At 34.4% G+C, this 23,178-nt stretch overlaps 1 pseudogene; it reads left to right on the top strand.

Moving 5' to 3' along the window:
• The first annotated feature begins 5,333 nt into the window (after positions 1-5,333).
• On the top strand, positions 5,334-22,934 carry LOC115985946 (annotated as a pseudogene).
• The last annotated feature ends 244 nt before the right edge of the window (positions 22,935-23,178 follow it).

The raw sequence follows: 23,178 nt of genomic DNA, 5'->3' as shown, positions 1-23,178 counted from the left end.
AAAAATCACATAAAAATTAGAAAATCAAAAAGTTTGATTAACATTGTTGAGCTTTTGTCTCAAAACCTGTTTTGCCTTGTACCTTTGTACTAATGGTTTTATGCATTATTGAGCATTGCTTGTTTCTTTTGCACCCATATCACTGTGGGAAAAATCTTGAAATCTATGTGATTGTTGTAAATAGATCTTCAAACTTGTCATGAATGATTAGTGAATGGTTATGTTGGTCTTGAGACATGCATAGACTTGTGTCTATATATCTTCCCACTCTTTATTTTTGTTTTTACTAAAAAGAGCTCACCAAATGTAAATCTCCAAATGAAAAGAGATATTGAACTGCAAAAGCTTGTCGCACATTCTAGTATTCGACTAGGAAAAAGGGTAAACGGCCTTATATTAAGAAATGTTTATTCAAAAAGCCAAAGGCTAGTTCATTAAAGTGAAATATCAAATATCACTCTCACAATGAGAGGTGTTTATCTCAAAAAGGATAAAAAAGGTCAAAAGGTGTGATTGAAAGTGGAGTCAAATGTAAAGCTCCAAAATATGTTATCAAGTTTTGTGGGAGGTCATATATACATATTTCTATAATTGAGATGGTTCACATGATCTAGTACTAATTGTGTATGCCTTGGTTGAATTGATCATTGAAACTTCACATTAGACTAAGGACTATCTCATTATTGATATCCACACACAACACACAAGTTTATGTTCAATAAATGCCATATTCATTTGTGTGATTGTACTTGATGAAATGTGTTTTCACATGCTCAATCTTTGTTAATTCAAACACAAAAAGATTTTTGAGTGCTTTAGGTGTTTTTGGAAAGTATTTTGTTTAAAAATCTGAAAATTTTCAAAAATCCAGTTTTGTCCTGTTTTGGCGGCTCAGTCACGGGTAAGTCAAGTCGCGAGCCTTAGTCGCGTCTTCGCGGGTCATTTTTGGCGACTTGTTCGCGAGTGGAAGATCCAGTTGCAAGGGTTACTCAGAGATTTTCGCGGCTCAGCTCGCGACTCCCTCGCGGGTAGAACTTCTAGTCGCGAAAAACACTTAGAAAAATTTTTCAAACTTTTGTCCTTGAGTGTTTTGGCGATTTTAACTGGCGACTTGTTGGTGACTCTCTTAAGTCGCGAAAAACGCGTGTTTGGCAAAAATAGGGGCAGTTTTTAAATCTTTTTCAGTTTTTCCCTTGAACTTTTGTGACTGTTCATCTTTTCTCTCAACTATCTCCTTCCTAAACACTCCGTGCTCCCATTCCCAAACTCCATTGTTGCGTTTTTTTCTGTACAAAATCTTCAAGTAACAGGTATGGGTTTTCATTCTTGAACTCCCTTCTACTTGATTTTGTGTTTTTCCCCCTTGATTTTTCGCATTTGTTTATGTTTTTGAGATGGGTTTGTGTTTCTTGTCTTCATCATGTGCTTAGCTAAGTGTTTCCTTTTATTTTATCTAAACTTGTGCTGATGAGTTGATTCAAAATGTTCCTATTGTGGATGTGAAGGTTACTGTGTTGAATGTGCATGTTCTATTGTGTGAATCTTTTGAGAGCATTTGTGTGTTTTACTATGATATTTATGAGTCATGTCTTTCTCATCACATTGTCTTTAGGATATTTTCTATCTTTGCTGCTTTAATTCTCCCCTGCATTCTCCCTGTTGTTCTTGTGTGTCCACTTTTTAAGCCTGTTCATCTGTGTGGTTGATTTCAGTAGCATGAGGTTTAATTTTTTTAGTTCATCTGAGTGGAAGCATATTTGTCCTTATCACTAACAAAGTTCTGTTTTGTCATACACATGTTTTGTACTATGTTGTTGTGGCCTCTTTTGATTGTTCACAGATGGCTCCCTCACCTCCGAAGAAGAAAACTCCTGCAAAGAAGGCTGACAAACGATTGAAAATGGATTCTAATCTGTTTAGGTCAATTCAACGCTTTGAGAGATACAAGGACTTCTTCTTGAAAGCAGGAATTATACAAGAAAGATTTGTAGATTTGGAGGATTTAAGAAACTCCTTTATCCCCAGCTGCTTTGAAGGGAGAGGATGGGAAAAGTTTCTGAGTGATCTCCCTGTAGTGTGTGAACCCCTGATTAGGGAGTTTTACTTAAATGCTGTGATAAGGGAGAATGATTTAAGTTGCTGGGTTAGAGGTAAAGAATTCATTTTGGATGCACATGTCATTGATGATGTGCTAGGGCTTGAAGGATTAGAAGATCAGGAGTTTGTCAATTACAAAGATAGGATTGTATCTATTGAAATTGTGCAAAAAAGGATAGGTGGACAGAGAGAAGGGAAATGACTGAATACCACAACTTTTCCAGTGGACATGAGGTGTCTAACAATAATCATGATGTTTAACCTCTATCCCATAAAGAAGTTGACTACAATCAACTGTGCAAGAGCAATTTTTCTGATGGATCTCAAAGAAAAGAATTTCATTGACATAAGTTCCCACATATATGACACTATTGTGGATGAGACTAGAACAACCTCTAGGCCAAAATTGATCTTTCCTAGTTTGCTAATGAGGATCTTTAGAAAGAAGGGTGTTCCAATCCCTCAAGACATCAGTCCCATGTCCACATCCTCTGTAATTAACAAGCTTACCTGCAAAAGGATAAGTGTTAGGCTTCCAGGAGAAGAAGATGAAAGTGATGAAGGAGAGGGTGTCCCAATGGAGACTGAGGCAGAGGCAGCAGGGCATGCATCAACCTCAACACCCAAGAGGAGTGGTAAAAGGACTAGAGGATCAACTTCTTCAGATACACCTCCAGAGGCTTTTCAAATCATTCTGGAACGACTTCATGGGATCAGAGGAGTCCAGACTGAGCACTCTGAGAGGATGAGAGCCATGCAGGACCAGATTGATATTTTGTTTGCAAAACTTGACAGCTTCACCACCCAGCATGAACAGTGACCCTTTGGCCATTCCGATCAAAAAGGGGGAGATGTTTCTTTCTGTTGTTGATGACATTGTTGATGAGAAGCAGAAAAGCAGCTCTTAAGGGGGAGTAATGTGTTGAGGGGGAGTTGTCAAAATCAGAGACTTTGTTTATACATGCTTATGTTTTGGACTTTTAGTATTTATATGGGTTTGATACACTGTAGTTTTGGTGTATATTTGTTTCTAACTCATAACTTACTCTTGGTTTAATCTTATATATATTTTGTTGATGTTATTCAGGATATATTGTGCTTTGTACCCATGTGCTTTTGTAAGCTTTTAGGGTTAATGTTTTTATGCATATTTTGTAAGCTTTATGGTTTGTACCTTGCGTAATACAGCCTTTTATGCTATGTTGAAATCAGTACTTCTATCTAAATGTCTTGCATTTTGATTTATGTACTGTCACTCTTGTGCCCTTGTAAGATTGTTCCTAGATACATATACTTTGTGTATTATGCATTGGTTGAGTATTGAGCATACAAGTTTCTTGCCTTGTGCTTGTTAGCTTGTATGTCCTTGTGTTCATTCCAAGTGTGAATGAGCATTGTGGTCACTACCTTGTAGTGATTACTTGGTTGATCAAGCCATGGTTTGTTTCTTCTCCATCTTTGCTTGATCACCTTTGCTGTTTCATATGCATTTCATGTTTTTCTGCATACAATGATCATAGTGTATTGTTGTGTTTCAGGAGTTTCATGTTCTTATGATTCAAGTGCTTCACAGCTTCTAGAGTTAGGTGTGAGTGAGTTTTGTTCAACTGTTCCCAACTCACATGTTAAGTCTAGAGTCTGTTTTAGGGTTTTGTCACGGAATAGCCAAAGGGGGAGATTGTAAGGTTGAATTTATTCAACCATCTAATTGGCTTTATTCCGTGCCAAATTTGCTTGTATTTCAGCATTTAGTAACCCTGTATTTAGGTGGGTTTGTTGTAAGGGTAGTGAGTGAGATAGAGTGAAGTTTACTCAAGAGTGTGCAAGAAAACAGAGACTCGCGGCTTGGCCTCGTGGGTGACTCGCGGCTGCAAGCCGCCAGACACAGCACACATGCCAAGCATGCCGAAAGGTGAACAGTCATGCTAGCTAGAGCACTACAGGACAAAACAAGACAACTGGCCATACGATTATCTTGCAACTGGATCTCGCGACTTAGTCAAGTCGCGAGGTCAAGCCGCGAGCCACCCCTGTTTTTGTAAAACCTGACGTTTCACATTCCTCTCCCACTCCAGTATAAATACCCCTTTTACCCATAAATGTAAGAGAGCTTCTAGAGAGAATTTTGAGAGAGAAACCCTAAAGAAAAACAAGATTGATTCACCCACAATCTATACATTAGAGTCTCTTCAAATTCCTCAACTCTCTTCCTCTCCATTGTCAAATCCTTGAGAGGCATCTTACCAAACCTTGTTCTTACCATTTTCATTACTGTGAAAGAGCTGTTTGGATTTCTAGGAAGCAGTTAGGAATGAACCAATCTTCATTGTTTGATGCTACGGTCTAGTAGCGGAATCCGGGAAGCTAGAAAAGAAAAAGGTTCGACGCAATCTCGTTGGAGTAAGAAACTTGGAGGGCTTAGGTGCACTTGATAGATTAGGCTTGGAGGGTTTATTGTTGTCCATGTATCCCAACTATATTTTCTAGTGGATTGTTTACTGCTTGGAGGGCGGCGGAGAGGTTTTACGCCGAGGGCTTCGGTTTCCTCTTCGATAACACATCGCGTGTTGTTTTTGTGTTTGCATCTTCCTTCCATTTTATCTTTGCCTTTTATCAACTGCTGTGGGGTTGTGTTTTTAATTTGGCTTAGATAGTTTTTCCAATTCCATATTATAACTTATGTTAAGTTTTCGCATACTAGTTTTTTGATATAATGCTTGAATTGGTTAAGTTGTAAGTTGTAATTTGGGGGTCTAAACGTTCAAGGGTGTTTGTACACATATTTGAACTTTCAGATTTGTTAATATTCACATCTAACAAAAAGATATTGAGAACTGTAGTCTTAGGCTGTAACCAATAATTTCAATAAGTATTTCCGTTCTCACATGGACCAAAAGTCTTTTCGTTCTAACCTCTTGTTTTAGGAAATTAAGTATTTTAGATTATTTCTATGAAAACGCAATAAAGAAGTGGGGGCGTAGTCGGTGAGCATTTTACACATGAACCAAAAGTCATTCTGTTCTCACATCCATTTTGGACATTAAATTATCACCGGTATTTAGATTGTTTTTGATGAATAAGCCAATTTTATATTGTTAACCACTCAGGCTTCGCAAAAGCTTGGACATTTCCTATAAATAGATGACCAGTCTTGTAATGAAATTTCATACGCAGTACCTAGCTACTTAGTTAATTTATAGTTTTAGTGAGCTTTCTGAGGTATAAGAATTCCAAACATGGTTGAGACACTACAGTGTAGAAGAATTTTGACGAGTTTGCTTGCCTTATATATTCTTTCTTCAATAAATGTTCAAACTGTTATGGCAGGAACTCAATTTTATGACTGGGAGGTCAGCTACGCCTATAAATCTCCGGATTGCTATAAGAAGCTAGGTATGTCTATCAACGGAGAATCTCCGGGGCCTACGATATATGCACAACAAGGGGATACAGTCGTTGGAAAGCTTACAAATGGTATGACAACTGAGAATGTTGCAGTGCATTGGCATGGAATCCGATAGGTAGTGTTATTATCTATTTATCTTCTTTTAAAATTATAAAATTATTAGGTAATCTCAGATACCATTCACTTTTTTCATATTTATGATTAATTAGTGATATTTATCATAAATGTTAGAGAAACAAGCACCACCACAATTTAAAAAAAAAAAAAAAAAAAAAAAAAAACACCACCTCACTGTGACTAGCTAATAATTATTCTATTTCATCCATCAAGTTTTTAAACCTCACATTTTAAAACTACGAAAATTATTATTTTTTTTTTTTAAAAAAAAAGGTTAGTTTTGAACCTTTCTTAATTTTTGTGATACTTGATTTTTAATTGTTGGAGTTTGGGGCCAATGGAATAGCATCTAGATGAAAAAAAATAATAATAATTTGGTTTACCTCCAGTACTTTTTTAACATAAATTTCCTTTTATTTTAATGAGAAATTGTCATATCACTTACTAACTAAATAAAATGTGGAGATTAAAACTCACTACCACTTGCTATTATGTATTGAAAACAAAAGAACACTTCCAATTAAAAAAGTATTGGAAGTAAGCCAAACTCAAAAATAAAAACATACAAAGAAGACAATAGTATTAATACGTATGAATGTAATCTCATATTGATTAATAATGAATAAGTTAAGTAACAAAAATTAATTTGAGTAAATTTAGTTATTGAAAAAAAGAAAAGAAAAGAAGCAAATGCATGAAGTTTTACAATTTTCCTTCACAATTTTTCATATTTTGTAATCGTTATATAATAGTTCATTATCAGTTGCCGTTATCAATTGTCAATAGAAATAGATGTGACCATTTTATTTTGTTGTTTTTATAAAAAAATATTTTAAACTAAATAATAAAACTGAATCCACTTGCATTGTATTACTTATTGATCTTCCCTAAAATATAAATATTGATACACATAGCCATGATTATCCATATATAAATGATACATTAAGTTTCTATTTAACCAATCAAATGCTTAAACAATTATTAGCTTTATAACAAAACATTATTATAATATAATAACAATACACAAACATCTGTATTTCAAAATGATTAAATTATATAAAGTTAGATTATAAATTTTTTTTTGCTGAATTCTTTATTCTATATTTAAACTATACATGCACACATTCACAAACATCACAATTCATAATAATAATAATAATAATAATAATAATAATAATAATAATAATAATAATGCAGATATCAAACACACACTCACAGATATGTGTGTGTGTGTGTATTATAAATTTATAATAAAGAGAGAAATACTCAAAATTCACAAATAACACTCACTCTTTACCCTTAAAATTGGGGAGAGAGAGAGAGAGAGAGATTTGTGATTTGTGTTGTTGTTTGATTTTGGAATGGGTTGATATATGTTGTCGTTTTATTTTGGACTAGGCAGATATGTGATCAAGATGTGAAAAATATTTTTAGTAGCTAACTAACTGATAAAAATTATATATATATTCTAGGTTAGGGGGTTCATCTAAACCCCTTAAAGTACTTGTAGCGCTGCCCGTGATAAGTAATTTAGTTCAAACTCATAGTTCTAAGTTCTTAGGTAAAGTTGAGTTCTTATATGTTATATTAATTATTTAATTGAAGTCTCTCCAAAAGTATTATCTCCCCCCCTCCCACAACGTAAATTGATGATGTCCATGGGTAATGTCAACCAAAGACTAACAAGTCAAAAAATGAGTGATTCATAACCCAAACCCTATATAAATTTAACACCGAAGATGTTTGACTTTTATTTGGTCTCAAAATACTATGTCACATAAACCCTAATAAATGTATGATGCTAGAATATATAAAATTTAATATACAAACACAATCATAATATATGTCTATTAATAGCAACCATAGACAAGAGCATTGAAGCTCGATTGGTTCATACTTCCTGTTGCTTTCAACATAAACATCCAAGGTTCAAATCTCATTCCCTCACTTATCAAATCATCTATAAAATATAGAGCTACCATAATTATCAAATGTCATATAATCTTTTTTGAAATCAAATTTCGTTCTTATACACCAAAAAAAAAAAAAAAAAAATCATATAATGATGAACTTTCCTATACATTGAACAGGTGGTAACTAGTACATATATTTAATTATATATAATTTTGTTTAGAATTTTCCCAAGTTCTCAATTAATAATTTTGTTCCGGACATTTTATTCCATGTTGCAATATACTAAGGTTTCGGGATGTGATGCATTTAACATCAAGCAAAACTTTTAATCATTTTTTCAAATTATTTTTAATATTCTTTTCTATTTAGCAAAGAGTAATAGTGTTTTCTTTTATCATAAAGTAATAATTTATTTTAATGTGCTAAATGTGATACATCATATGTATTCATTTTTGTATATTAATTTTTTATAAGTGGTGCACTAATTATTAATATAAAAGGAAATTTATATGGTTCATTTTTTTTTCCAATAAGTCGAAGAACACAACTTTTGCCCCCCCCCCCCCCTCCAAAAAAAAAAAAAAAGAATTCAATAGTGCTTGACTTTGGTTCTTCTAGAAAGTGCCATTAAGATACAAGAGTCATCATAATTTATATGGTTATTTTCTTAGGTTCATATTAAGAAGCATCAAATTTGGAATATGACATTCTTACCCAAGTTTTGTTGTTGTAGCAGAAATTGAAATAAAAGCCAACAAAGTAAAAAGGCAAATTTAATAATACATGTGATAAAAAAAATATAGAAAAAATAATGCAGTTAAGTTGATCACAATAATTACATATTTGGGAGTTCATTTAAACAATATGTATCATCTCAATCATAATAATTGACATTTCCACTATTTTTAATGACATGTAATATAACTATTCTCAAATATAATACTATATAATGAATAATATACATGAACTATCACAATAAATATTATTTCATATAAATGTTGGGGTTATATGTGTGAGTGAAGTCCAATATGGAATAATAATGAGAGGAATGAATAGTTAATATAACATAATTGGCTCAAACTTATAAGCCTAAGTTTTTGGGTTAACTGGTCTCCCTATATGTTATATTAACTATTTAATTGGATCTCATAAAAAATAAAAAATAAAAAACTATTTAATTGGAGTTTTCCCAACAATAAACTTATAATGTACTCTGCATCACATGGGATATCTATTAAAACACGCAATGGAGCACTCTAAGTCAAAACAATAGACAACACTCAAACTATTTTTATGAAATACACTTCATTTCTTTTTAGTAGTCTTCCCCTCTCTCCACATGGCAAGATCTTTAGGCCAAAACCACCAAACACTTTACAACACTATCTCCCAAAGAAAAGGGGTAAGAGTGTACAACCAAAGTGTTGTCCACTCTTGGAAGTAGGGGAATTGGTGATTCATAGCTGTTATTGTAGTAGCACGAGGGCACTGTTGAACATTGAGTCATAGGCCTAGGGATATAGGACTTCACTATCTATCTATATCTTTTTCGAATAGCGGTAAAGTTTTTAGTGGATAAGAAATACAAAATTACTTTATTTTTTTTATAAGAATTAAATTTCTCTCCACTTAATTACAAGAAAACCCAAAGAAAATTAGAAAAGGAATTTGTTTCAAACTATTAACATTTATTTTTCAATGCAATTTTGAATGTGTTCAATTTGCCATAGCATGAAAACCTTGGTATGATGTAACTAAAGGGGTGACTCAATGTGCAATTATGCCATGAGATACCTTCAATTACACGTTTGTAGTTGATAGAGTAAGTAGGGGTGCCAAAGTAAGCCCAAACCCATTTGCCCACCCAAACTCACCCACCCTAATTAAACCCAAACCCACCCAATTATTAGTTAGGTTAAATGGGCATTAACCCAATTAGACTCAATGATTATTGGATTTTAACTAAAAACCCATTGAGACCCATTTAACCCAAAAACAATATACCCAAATTCAACCCAGCCCTTCCCCCCTTGCCCCCAAAAAAAAAAAAAAAAAAAAAACCCTCAAACATTTCAGTGTTTCATGGTTTTCATTTTCCTTCATTTTCTCTCTTACTTGCTCTCTCTCTTTCTCTCTCTAACTCTCACAAAGAACAATGAGGCACAACAAACACAACACAGAGACCACCGAGAATCACTGAGAATCAGTCCTATGCTTAGACCATCTTCAACAACAGCTTCAACCTCTCATTGGTGTGACAAACTCCCATCACTTGCAAATCTAGAGCCTATAGCCATTGAAGAATGTGGTCCAATTAGTTTCAGCAATTTCAACCTAATGCTAGTCCAAGGTCAAAGAGACCATTTTGTCAGATTTGTGGTAAATTAGGCCATACTACTTTAGATTGCTACTGTAGGATGGATTATGCCTATCAAGGGAAGCATCCTCCTACCAAACTTGCAACAATGGCCACTGCTTTCAATGCTTGCCTCATTCAAGACTAGCCCTAGCTTGTTGATAGTGCTACAATAGACCATGTCACAGCCAGCCTCAATCACCTCACTGTAGGAAATGGCCAAAATCTTCCTATTGCACACAATGGTAATGTTCTTATACCCTTCATTAAATCAAATATTCATCTCAATAATGTTCTTAGGGTTCCTTCCATTGCCTCAAATCTTGCCTTAGTTCATAAAATCTGTCATGACAATAGTTGTTGGTGCTATTTTGATGAGAATGTACTTTTCATTTAGGCTTTGGCCACAGGGAAGGTTTTGTACCAAGGCAAGAGTGAAGATGGAGTTTATCCCATCTATCCTTAAAGGGCTTCTCAACTTTCTTTGCCTTCTAAGGTTTACAACAATGTTGCTAGTTGTTCTGTTGTCAATCTGTCTATTGTCAATAAGTCTCTTTGGCACAAGAGACTTGGTCATCCTCATGATCAAGTGCTCAAACTTCTATTTCCAAATGTCAATTCTGTTTTGAATAAGTGTAATTTTGTTGACCATACTTGTACACACTGTTTGTATGGTAAAATACATAATCAATCTTTTCCAAATTCTCAATTTGTTGCCTCTTTTCCTTTTGAACTTATGCATTCAGATTTATGGGGTCCTACACCTGTTAATTCTATTGATGGCTTTAGATTCTATGTTCTCTTTGTTGATCATTATACCAGATTTACATGGCTTTATTTGCCTAAGTCTAAATCTGAGGTCTTTACCAAATTTACTCATTTTAAGGCTATGGTTGAAACTCAATTTTCTACAAAAATCAAGATTTTCAGGTCAGATGGGGGTGGTGAATATATCTCTAATGTTTGTAAAACATATCTATACAAGGTATCATTCACCAGCTCTCTTGCCCTTATACTTCTCAACAAAATGGCCTTGTTGAGAGAAAATACAGACATCTTATTGAGACATCTATCACTCTTTTGTCTCAAGCCTCTATACCTTCTTCTTATTGGTCATATGCCATTCAAACAGCTGTTTCCTTGATCAATCTCCTTCCTACCTCAATTCTGAATTTTCACTCTCCTTAGTTCAAGTTATATTCCACAAAACCTGACCTCTCACAGCTTAAAGTTTTTTGCTATGCTTGTTATCCTAACCTTAGAAGTCACAAGCTTGAACCTAGGACTGTGGAATGTATCTTTCTTGGTTACCCCACTGGTTTCAAAGGTTATCTATGTCTTGATATCAGCCCTAAATGTTTCTACATCTCTAGGCATGTTGTTTTCAATGAGTCAAAATTCCCTTTCTCTACTCTCACTGTATCTACATCTGATCCCACTTCTTCCCATGTTCCTTTTGATACACTCTGGCTCTCAAATCAGTTATATCTCCATTCTCTCAATCATCCCTCTTTTCTTGTTGCTTTTCCTGGTAATGTCTCTTCTCAGTCTTCTTCTCTTCCACTTCTTGCCTCATCTCAATCTTATTCTTCTCACTTAGATACACCTTCTGACCATGTCTATCAGCCTACTTCCTCATTCCCTTTACCTGAGTATGCTTCATCTCAGTCTGATCCACCTGTTATTGCCCTTCCACAACCTTACCTTAAACCATCATCCTATGCAAACTAGGTCTAAGAGTGGGATTACTAAGCCTAATTCCAAATTATGTTACAAAACAATTCTAGATTACACTTTTACTGAACCACCCACTTATAGGATTGCTTCCAAATACCCCAAATGGTGTGAGGCTATGGATGCTGAATTTTAGGCACTCCAGAGACAACATACTTGGTCCTTGGTTCCAACTTCTCCTAATGTCAATTTCATTGGTTGTAAATGGGTTTATAAGCTTAAGCTTAACAGTGATGGTTCCATATCAAGGTATAAGGCTAGACTTGTGGCTAAGGGGTTTCATCAACAAGTAGGTATTGATTACCAAGAGACATTCAGTCTTATCATCAAACCAGCAACTGTGAGGCTTATCTTAGCTATAGCAGTGAGCTGCAACTAGTCTCTTAGGCAACGTGATGTCTCCAATACCTTTCTACATGGCTTTCTTAAGAAGGAGGTTCATATGGTATAGCCTCCTGGGTATGAAGATCCCAAACATTCTTCCTATGTTTGCAAGTTGCACAAATCTCTTTATGGTCTTAAGCAAGCTCCTAGGGCTTGGTTTGAGAGATTTTCTTTTCATCTTCTCCATCTTGGGTTCATTGCCTCTGTTGCAGAGAGTTCTCTCTTCATGTTTCATACTTCTGGTACTACCATTTATCTTTTGTTATATGTGGATGATATTATTGTTACTGGTAATAGCTTAGTTCAAGTTGATCATCTTATCTCTGCTCTCAGTCACGCTTTTGAGCTTAAAGACTTAGGGCCACTTAACTATTTTTTGGGAATTTAGATCACCAAGGCTAAGTTTGTCCTTTCTCTCACACGGTCCAAGTATGCTTTAGATGTACTTCATAGGTTTCACATGGAGAATTCCAAACCCACCAAAACTCCTTGTTGTCCTTCAACCAGGTTGGTTCCTCATGAGGGTGTTGCTCTATCTGATCCTTCTGTGCATAGGAGTGTATGTTGGAGCACTCCAATATCTGACTTTTACACGGCTTGACCTCTTCTTCAGTGTTCATCAGCTCTGTCAATTTATGAGTAATCCTACTTCTACTCATTTGGAAGTTACTAAACGTGTCCTAAGTTATGTTAGGGGCACTTTGCATCATGGCATTCATCCTTCCCCTAGTCCTTTAACTCTCACTGCCTTCTCTAATGCTAATTGGGCAAGAAACCCTTCTGATCGTCGCTTTACTACTGGTTTACTTGTTTTCCTTGGTCCTAATCCCATTTCTTGGTCTTCCAAAAAGCAAAGCATAGTGTCCAGATCCTCCACTGAGGCAGAGTATCGTGCTTTGGCTACTACTGCTGCTGAGTTGTCCTGGCTGCGCATTTTGTTCAAAGAACTCAAAGGTGTTTCTTTCTCATGTCCTTGTGTTGTGGTGTGACAATATCTCTACCATTGCTTTGTCTTCTAATCCTGTGTTTCACTCTCGTACCAAGCATCTCGAGGTTGATTATCACTATGTCTGTGAGAAAGTGTCACGCAAAGATTTGTGTGCTGGATTTGTCTCAGGTAAAGACAATTTGGCTGATATCTTTACCAAGCCTTTATCTGCTCCTCTGTTTCTTCTTCTCAGATGCAAACTCTTGGTGGATTCCTCCCCCTTTCGTTTGAGGGCGGATGTTGAAAATAGAAGCAATTTGAAGAATCTTAAATTCAGAGATGATCAAATTGAAACAACGTCAAAATTTTATATTGCTTTAGACAAGTCTTCACATCTATTATGTTCTATTTTGCTTTAGTTTTTGATCTCACACATTCTATCTTTTTTTTTTTCACCCGTGAGTTAAGGTTGGAGATGTGTTCCAATCTAGCAAAACTAATGCGGCAAAAGGGATGAAGGGAGGATTGTAGTGAAAAGAGTGAAGAGAGAGACACAAAGGGAGCATGGACTCTGGGGTTGTCATCCACTGCATCACGAGTTGATGTACAACTCTACATTTTCATTTTTTTTTCTTTTTTTCTACTGGGATTATTGTTGAAAACTTGGATTTCGGTGGCAATGCACAGTTGCATAGAATAAGTCTTCACGTGTAGATAAAATAGCAGTTTTTTTTTTTTTTTTTTTTTTTTTTGTGTGAGAGTTAGGAAGTTAATCATGAAAGTTACAATAGTTTATTTTATTTTATAGTGCCCGCTTGAGAATTACATATTTCAAATAGTTTATTTGCATACGTGAGACAAAAAAAATAAAAATAAATAAATAAATAAAAACTGACTTATTTACAAAAAATTGAAACTTAAATTATTTGAAATAAAGTTGAGATAAAAAGTAATGTGAGACTCACAAAAAAATATAAAAATAAGTGAAAAGGCTATCCATATATATTATTTAAATAAATCACACAATTCATTAAAATAGTCATTTAAATAACATTATACATTGATAATTGTTTCAATTGCCATATAGCGAGTTTGAAAAAAGTTCTTCCAAATCGATTTGGAACAAAACCATTTCCTAAAATAATACTCTGCATTAAGGAATAGATTGATTAAGGAAAAGTAACTTATTTGAAAACTAGGAATTTAATTTTTAAAGTGATATTCCAAGTGAATTATTTTTGGGAAAAATATCAATGTTATGTATGAGAGGATCCATTTCAATAACTAATTAAGTCATGAAACATGATAGTATTTTGCAACGATTTGATTAACAAAATTGTATTGAATATAAAATTTTATCAATGAAATATTGAAATTTGTCTAGCACAATTTTGCAAAGTAAATATTGATAATGAATTGTATCAAGATTGCATGGGTTAAAGACTTAAAGGTACATATTAATTTTAGTAATGCACCAAAAAAGTGCATTGATTCAAGTTAATTAAGAAAACTAACCTCTGAGCATGTGCTCACACAAGCTTAAAAGCTCTTCTATTTTTTTGGTAAAAGTTAATAATTTGCATCTATTATAATTTGCAATTACTATATTTCCTAATTACAAAAAACCAAGGGGTGTGATGAAAAAATTATTTCATCCAAAACGTATAACTCTCATCACACCCCTAAGTAATTTTGTGATTGAAAAAATAATAATTCCAAATTATAATGAATGCAAATTTTTAACCTTTACCAAAAAAATAGCTTCTGAACACATGCGTGAGCGTGTGTTTAGAGGCTAGTTTTAAGTTTATATTGATGTATCTCCTTAGAATTATAAAATTATTTTTTATACATAATTTATATTACGAAAGTTTGAAACTTAATTTTATTGATAACATATCTATTTACGTTAGATCTTCCAAAAAATTTACAAGTGTGAAGAAAATAAGAAAAAAATTTAATGTAATTGTGGATTTGTTAAAATTCAGGACCAACAAAAAGATACTAAGTGGAATTATAGTTTAAGGCTATAACCAATAATTTCAATAAGTGTTTTCGTTCTCACAAGGACTAAAAGTCTTTTAGTCTCTTGTTTTAGGAAATTATTTAAAGAAAGAATCATCGCTATTTTAGATTATTTCTGATGAAAACGCAATAAAGAAGTGGGGGCGTAGTCGGTGGGCATTTTACACGTGAACCAAAAGTCTTTCTGTTCTCACATCCTTTTTTGGACATTAAATTATCACCGGTATTTTGATTGTTTTTGATGAATAAGCCAATTTTATATGGTTAACCACTCAGGCTTCGCAAAAGCTTGGACATTTCCTATAAATAGATGACCAGTCTTGTAATGAAATTTCATACACAGTACCTAGCTACTTAGTTAATTTATAGTTTTAGTGAGCTTTCTGAGCTATAAGAATTCCAAACATGGATGAGACACTACAGTGTAGAAGAATTTTGACGAGTTTGCTTGCCTTACATATTCTTTCTTCAATAAATGTTCAAACTGTTATGGCAGGAACTCAATTTTACGACTGGGAGGTCAGGTATGCCTATAAATCTCCGGATTGCTATAAGAAGCTAGGTATGACTATCAACGGAGAATCTCCGGGGCCTACGATATATGCACAACAAGGGGATACAGTCGTTGGAAAGCTTACAAACGGTATGACACCTGAGAATGTTGCAGTGCATTGGCATGGAATCCGACAGGTAGTGCTATTATCTATTTATCTTCTTGTAAAATTATCAAGTACTCTTAGTATGCAGTGACACACTATTCACTTGTTTTCACATTTATGATTAATTAGTAATATTTGCCATACATGTAAGAGAAATAAATACAATAGAAAAATAATAAGAGAAATAAATACAATAGAAAAATAATAAGAGAAATGTTAATGAGTGCTCTTAGAGCTTTAGTTAACAATTCATTTTAAGAAAGTTTTGATATCAATTTTATAGGAAATTCATGAAAAAAAACTGTCAAAACTATTTTTTTTTTCTTTTCTCATAAAAAATTTATTTAACTAAATTGTTAACCAATGCACTAAGGACACTCGTTAGCATAACCCAAATAATAATAACAAGAAACAAACACTACCTCATTGTACCCTGTGATTAGCTAATAATTATTCTATTTCATTTGTCAAGTTTTTAAACCTCGGATTTAAAAACTACAAAAGTTATTTATTTATTTTTTTAAGTGTTAGTTTTGAACCTTTCTTAATTTTGAATAATAATGATTAATTTAAGTAATTTGTGGTAGTTCCAAGAATTTTTTTTTAGGGGATTATTAAGAAACTTAAATTAACAAAATATAATAAAAAAGAATTTGAGTATATTGAGTTATTAAAAAATAAAAAAACACTAGCAAATACATGAAGTTTTACAATTTTCTTTCACAATTTTTCTTATTTTGTAATTGTTATATGATAGTTCATTATTAGTTGTCGTTATCAATTGTCAATAGAGATAGATGTGAACATTTTATTTTGTTATTTTTATAAAAAAATATTTCAAACTAAATGATAAAACTCAATCCACTTGCACTGTATTAATTATTGATCTTCCCTAATATATATATATATATATATATATTGATATACATAGCCACATTTATCCATACATAAATGATACATTAAGTGTCTATTTAACTAATCAAATACTTGAACAATCACTATAACAAGTCAAAAAATGAGTGATTCATAACACAAGCCCTTTATAAATTTAATATTGAAGACGTTTGACTTTTATTTGGTTTCAAAATACTGTGTCACATAAACCCTAATAAATGTATGATGCTAGAATACATATATATATATATATATATATATATATACAAACACAATCATAATATATGTCTATTAATAGCAACCATAGACAAGAGCATTGAAGTTCGATTGGTTCATACTTCCTGTTGTTTTCAACATAGACATCCAAGATTTAATTCTCATTCCCCAAATTATCAAATTATTTATAAAATATATAGCTACCATAGTTATCATATTTCATATAATCTTTTTAGAAATCAAATTTCATACTTATAAAAAGAAAAAAAAACAAAAAATAATTAAAAAAATTGTATAATGATTAACTTTCCTATACATTGAACAGATTACCAACTAGCTAGAACATATATTTACTTATATGTAATTTCGGTGAGAATTTTCCCAAGTTCTCAACTAATAATTTTGTTCCAGGTATTTTATTCCATTTTGCAATATACTAAGGTATTAAGATGTGATGCATTTAACGTCAAGCAAAACTTTTAATCATTTTTTGAAATTACTTTTAATATTCTTTTCTATTTAGCAAAGACTTATAGTGTTTTTTTTTTTTTTTTTTTTTTTTTTTTTTTTTTTTTGTGATGAGAATACTTGACTTTTTATTCATTAATTGAAAGAGAGGAAACATCATTAGTGCATGCCAGCTCTACGTGACTAGGGCACTCCTCTAGCCATGCAACGTAATTTTCTACATTAGTTGCATGTTGGGCCAAAAAGTGGGCCGGCACATTCGCCGGACTTTTTGTATGTGAAAAAGCAGCATTCCTAAAACCTTTTGCAAGGTGGAGCGTTCCAGTGACAAAGTTGTGCACTGAAGACGACGCCTCGCCCAGTCCTTGAAGCGCGTTGCAGATGCATAGTGAGTCTCCCTCCAGCGTTAGATCCCTTGCCCCAACATCCAATGCGAATTGAACCCCAACTTCCATCGCCTTGGCTTCTGTTTCCAACACTCCTAAAGGAAGAGCAAGCTTTCTGCTGAGCGCGGCAATCACCATACCCGCTGAATCTCGTATTATCACTCCGACACCCACCAGCTTCTTTTTCGCAAATACGGCTCCATCAACATTTACTTTATAGTGACCCGGTTGTGGAGGTCTCCATTTTGTCTCATTTGGAGGCTGCCTTGTAAGCACCAAAGGTTGCACATTTGCCGCCTGAAACTCATCCAGCACCCTCAACAAGCTCATAACAATGGCTTTTCCTTCTCTGCGTTTTACACCGTGTCTGGCAATGTTTCTATCCTTCCATATTCCAAACCTGGGTATGTTTTCGTCCATCTTTGTAATTGCCACATCACATCCATAAACGTCCACTTTGGGTTGATCTCAAACGGAATGACCAGCTTGCTTGAAGACCAGGTCTCTTTGGCTTTGTCACACAGCCAAAAATGGGTGGCAAGTGGATTCAGCTGCTTTTCCTCATGACCCACAGATGCAGTCTTTAGTGATATTTCTCTTCTTCAGGTTCTCTTTGGTGGCTAAGATATTCTTGCATGCTTTCCAGGTGAAATGTTTGATCTTGTTTGGCACTTTCATCTCCCAGAGGTACCTCCATGTTTGTTTTAAGGCAGTAGGGTCGGAGCTTTCAGGTGTAGTACCATCAGACTGCATAACTTGGGCCAGTTTGTAAGCACTCCTTACTGAGAATTTCCCATTTTTAGTTTCCAACCATATCATACGATCCCTTCCTCCGTGAGTACTTAGAGGGATACTTAGGGTAGCTTCCACATCTTGGGGAAGAAAATAATGGCGAATCAGATCTTTCTTCCATTCCTTTTTGTTCCCATCAATCAGGTTGCAAACCCTTGCCACTTGCTGACTTGTGCTTTCCGGTGTAACGACTCTATTAGTGTTAGGCTTTTGAAGCCATTTATCTTTCCAAACCTGAATCTTTTCTCCATCACCCACCTGCCATCTTAACCCCCTTTTAACCATGTCTTGGGCTACCCAGATGCTTCTCCATCCAAAGGATGGTTGGCTCCCCAGACTAGCCTCAATAAAATCATATTGTGGGAAGTACTTGGCCTTATAGACTTGGTATAAGAGTGAGGACGAGTTCGTTTGTAATCTCCATCCTGGCTTTGCCAAGAGGGCAAGGTTGAACAACTACAGGTTCCTAAAACCCATTCCACCTTTTTCATTTGGCAAACACATCTTCTCCTAGCTCATCACTGCCAGCTTCTTTTCATTTTTCACTTTCCCTCACCAGAATTGCTTTACCATCCCCGTCAACTCGTCACATAAAGTGGTAGGTAGCTTAAAGCAACTCATCGTATGTATTCATTTTTGCATGTTAATTTATTTTAATGTGCTAAATGTGATACATCATATGTATTCATTTTTGCATATTAATTTTTTATAAGTGATGAACTAATTATATTAATATAAAAGGAAATTTATATGGTTCATTTTTGTAAGGTTGAATTTATTCAACCATCTAATTGGCTTTATTCCGTGCCAAATTTGCTTGTAATTCAGCATTTAGTAACCCTGTATTTAGGTGGGTTTGATGTAAGGGTAATGAGTGAAATAGAGTGAAGATTGCTCAAGAGTGTGCAAGAAAACAGAGACTCGCGGCTAGGCCTCGCGGGTGACTCGTGGCTGCAAGCCGCCAGACGCAGCACACGTGCCAAGCATGCTGGAAGGTGAATAGTCATGCAAGCTAGAACACTACAGGACAAAACAGGACAACTGGCCATACAGTTATCTCGCGACTGGATCTCGTGACTTAGTTAAACCGCGAGGTCAAGCCGCGAGCCACCCCTGTTTTGTAAAAACCTGACGTTTCACATTCCTCTCCCACTCCAGTATAAATACCCCTTTTACCCACGATTGTGAGGGGGCTTCTAGAGAGAATTTTGAGAGAGAAACCCTAAAGAAAAACAAGATTGATTCACCCACAATCTATACATTAGAGTCTCTTCAAATTCCTCAACTCTCTTCCTCTCCATTGTCAAATCCTTAAGAGGCATTATACCAAACCTGGTTCTCACCATCATCATCACTGTGAGACAGCTGTTTGGATTTCTGGGAAGCAGTTAGGAAGGAACCAATCTTCATTGGTTGATGCTACGGTCTAGTAGCGGAATCCGGGAAGCTAGAAAAGAAAAAGGTTCGGCGCAACCTCGTTGGAGCAAAAAGCTTGGAGGGCTTAGGTGCATTAGGTAGATTAGGCTTGAAGGGTCTATTGCTGTCCATGTATCCCAACTTTATTTTCTAGTGGATTGTTTACCGCTTGGAGGGCGGCGGAGAAGTTTTACGCCGAGGGCTTCGGTTTCCTCTTCGATAACACATCGCGTGTTGTCTTTGTGTTTGCATCTTCCTTCCTCTCTATCTTTACCTTTTTATTCTCTGCTGAGGATTGTGTTTTGTTTTGGCTTAGATAGTTTTTACCAATTTCATAGTATAGCATATGTTAAGTTTCCGTACACTAGTTGTTTGACATATTGCTTGAATTAGTTAAGTTGTAATTTGGGTTCTAAACGTTCAAAGGTATTTATACACGTTTTTGAACTTTCAATTTTTTTTCCAATAAGTCGAAGAATATAACTTTTGCCCCAAAAAAGAACTCAACAGTGGTTGACTTTGGTTCTTACAGACAATACCATTAAGATACAGTAGTCTTCATAATTTATATGGTTATTTTCCTAGGTTCATATTAAGAAGCATCTAATTTGGAATAAGACATTCTTACCCAAGTTTAACTGTTGTAGCAGCAATTGAAATAAAAGGCAACAAAGTAAAAAGGCAAATTTAATAATACAGGTGATAAAAAAAAATATATATATATATATATATATATATAGAAATAATAGTGTAGTTAAGTTGATCAAAATAATTACATATTTGTGAGTTCACTTAAACAATATGTTCATATACTGAATCATATCAATCATAATAATTCACATTTCCTCTATTTTTAATGACATGTAATATAACTATTCTCAAATATAATACCATATAACGAATAATATACATGACCTATCACAATAAATTTTGTTTCATATAAATGTTGGGGTCTTATATGTGAGTGAAGTCCGATATGGAATAATAATGAGAGGAGTAAGTAGTTAACGTAACATAATTGACTCAAACTTATAGGCCTAAGTTTTTGGGTCAATTGGTCTTCCTATATATTATATTAACTACTTAATTAGAGTCTTCCCAACAATGAACTTATAATATACTTTGCATCATATGGGATATCCATTAAAACACGCAATGGAGCACTATAAGTCAAAACAATAGACAACACTCAAACTATTTTTACGAAATACACTTCATTTCTTTTTAGTAGTCTTCCCCTCTCCACATGGCAAGATCTTTAGGCCAAAACCACCAAACACTTTACAACACTATTTATTTATAGAACTTCAATGTGCAATTATGCCAGGAGATACCTTCAATTACACGTTTGTAGTTGATAGAGTAAGTCATAAATTAGCAAAATTTGCACATATATTCATTCAGATTTTCAGTACCTCCTTTTTTTTCTTTTTTTCTTTTTTCTTTTTTCTTTTCCTTTTTTCTCATACACCTTTTGTCTTGGTAATTGTAGTCTGGGACATATCTATACCATGCGATTATGGATTGCAAATAACAGCTGGCTTGTATGGATTCATTATTGTATCAGTACCTAATGGATTTTCTGAGCCCTTTGTGATTACGATGGAAGCATCATTCTAAAAGATTTGTACCACAGTAGTACTTACGAACAAGCCACTAACTTATCTTTCAAAGCCAATAGTTGGATTGGAGAACCTCAGGTAACAGATTTCATCGCAGTACATATAAAACTATACAAGTGGTGTCACATAAGACCATGATACTATTCCATTATTTACCTTTCAGTCACTCTTAATAAATGGAAGAGGAAGGTTCAACTGCTCTGCATCAGAGGTAAATTCAGGAGTTTGTAATGCAACAAATCCAGAATGTTCTCCCTATTTTTTGACAGTAGTCCCTGAAAAATCATTTAGACTAAGGATTGGCAGCTTGACTTCTCTATCGGCTCTAAGCTTTGAAATTGAGGTAATTAATCCAAATCGTTTTTAGATTCACCTGAAATGAAGCCAATTGATTTCCGGTTTTGATTTTACTTTTTAGAAGTGTCATGCCATTTAAAATTCAAATTACTTTATACTAATTATACTTATAAATTTTTATTAATTAATCTAAATCACAAATTTCCTTTCAAAATGTGTTGGATAATTAATCTCGTAAAGCTTCATGACATATTTTTGTGATGCAGGATCATAATATGACTGTTGTTGAAGCTGATGGAAGCTTTGTTGAGCCATTTGTAACAAAGAACCTATACATAAATTCTGGGGAAACATACTCCGTGCTAGTGAAAGCTGACCAAAACTCCTCAAGAAACTATTGGATCACCACAAACGTAGTTAGCAGGGAGCTCTCAACCCCAACTGGTCTAGCCATCTTCCATAACAATCCAAACTATCACTATAAATGCCCACCAACATAACCAACCACAGGTCCTCTTTGGAACAATACGGATTCACAATTGGCTCAAAGTCAGGCCATCAAAGCCCACCATGACTTTGTTCAAGCTCCTCCTCCCATCTCAGATAGGGTTATTGTGCTTCTCAACACACAAAACTTGATCAATGGTTATCCCCACTGGTCTGGAAATAATAGGTCTCTTAGTCTTCCTCACACTCCTTACCTTATTGCACTGAAATATAATGTCACTGAAGCCTTTGATCAAAACCCACCTCCGGATACTAATGACATTGAGAGTTACGATATATACGATGTTTCAGAAAATAAAAATGCCATTTCTAGCAATTCCATTTATAGGATAGGTTTCAATACCACAGTGGATTTTATTCTTCAAAATGCAAATACCGTGAAACCTAATCACAGTGAGACACATACTTGGCATATGCACGGCCAGGAATTCTGGATTTTAGGCTATGGATCAGGTAAGTTTGACAAGGTACATGACACAAAAAGCTACAACCTCATCAATCCAATCATGAGGAATACTGTGCCACTATACCCATATGGATGGACTGCTTTGAGGTTTCGAGCTGATAATCCTGGTGTTTGGTTATTCCATTGTCATATTGAGTTTCACTTCTACATGGGCATGGGAATTGTATTTGAAGCTGGACTAGAGAAAGTGGGAACTTTGCCTACGTCTATTATGGGATGTGGTAAAACGAAAGACATGATTAGGCCTTAAGGTTTTGAAGATAATTAAGTAAATCTTGTATTGGGTACTGCTGGTTAAGCCCTTTATCCTTGAATAAGTTTTATTGGCATGATTGTACACCTTTGATATTTAGCGCATCTACTATTTGATATTTAACCTTTTTTGGTTCACGTCTACTGCCTTGATTGCATTTAAAATATGGGTCATGTTAATAAGTACTCTTAAAACAATAGTTAATAATCAATTTTTAAAAAAATTTGACACTATTTTTATG

The sequence above is a fragment of the Quercus lobata genome, chromosome 4 (genome assembly GCF_001633185.2).
Source record: "Quercus lobata isolate SW786 chromosome 4, ValleyOak3.0 Primary Assembly, whole genome shotgun sequence".
Taxonomy (NCBI): Eukaryota; Viridiplantae; Streptophyta; class Magnoliopsida; order Fagales; family Fagaceae; genus Quercus; species Quercus lobata.
The sequence above is the reverse complement of the archived record's forward strand: the minus strand, read 5'-3'. Positions and strand labels throughout refer to the sequence as shown.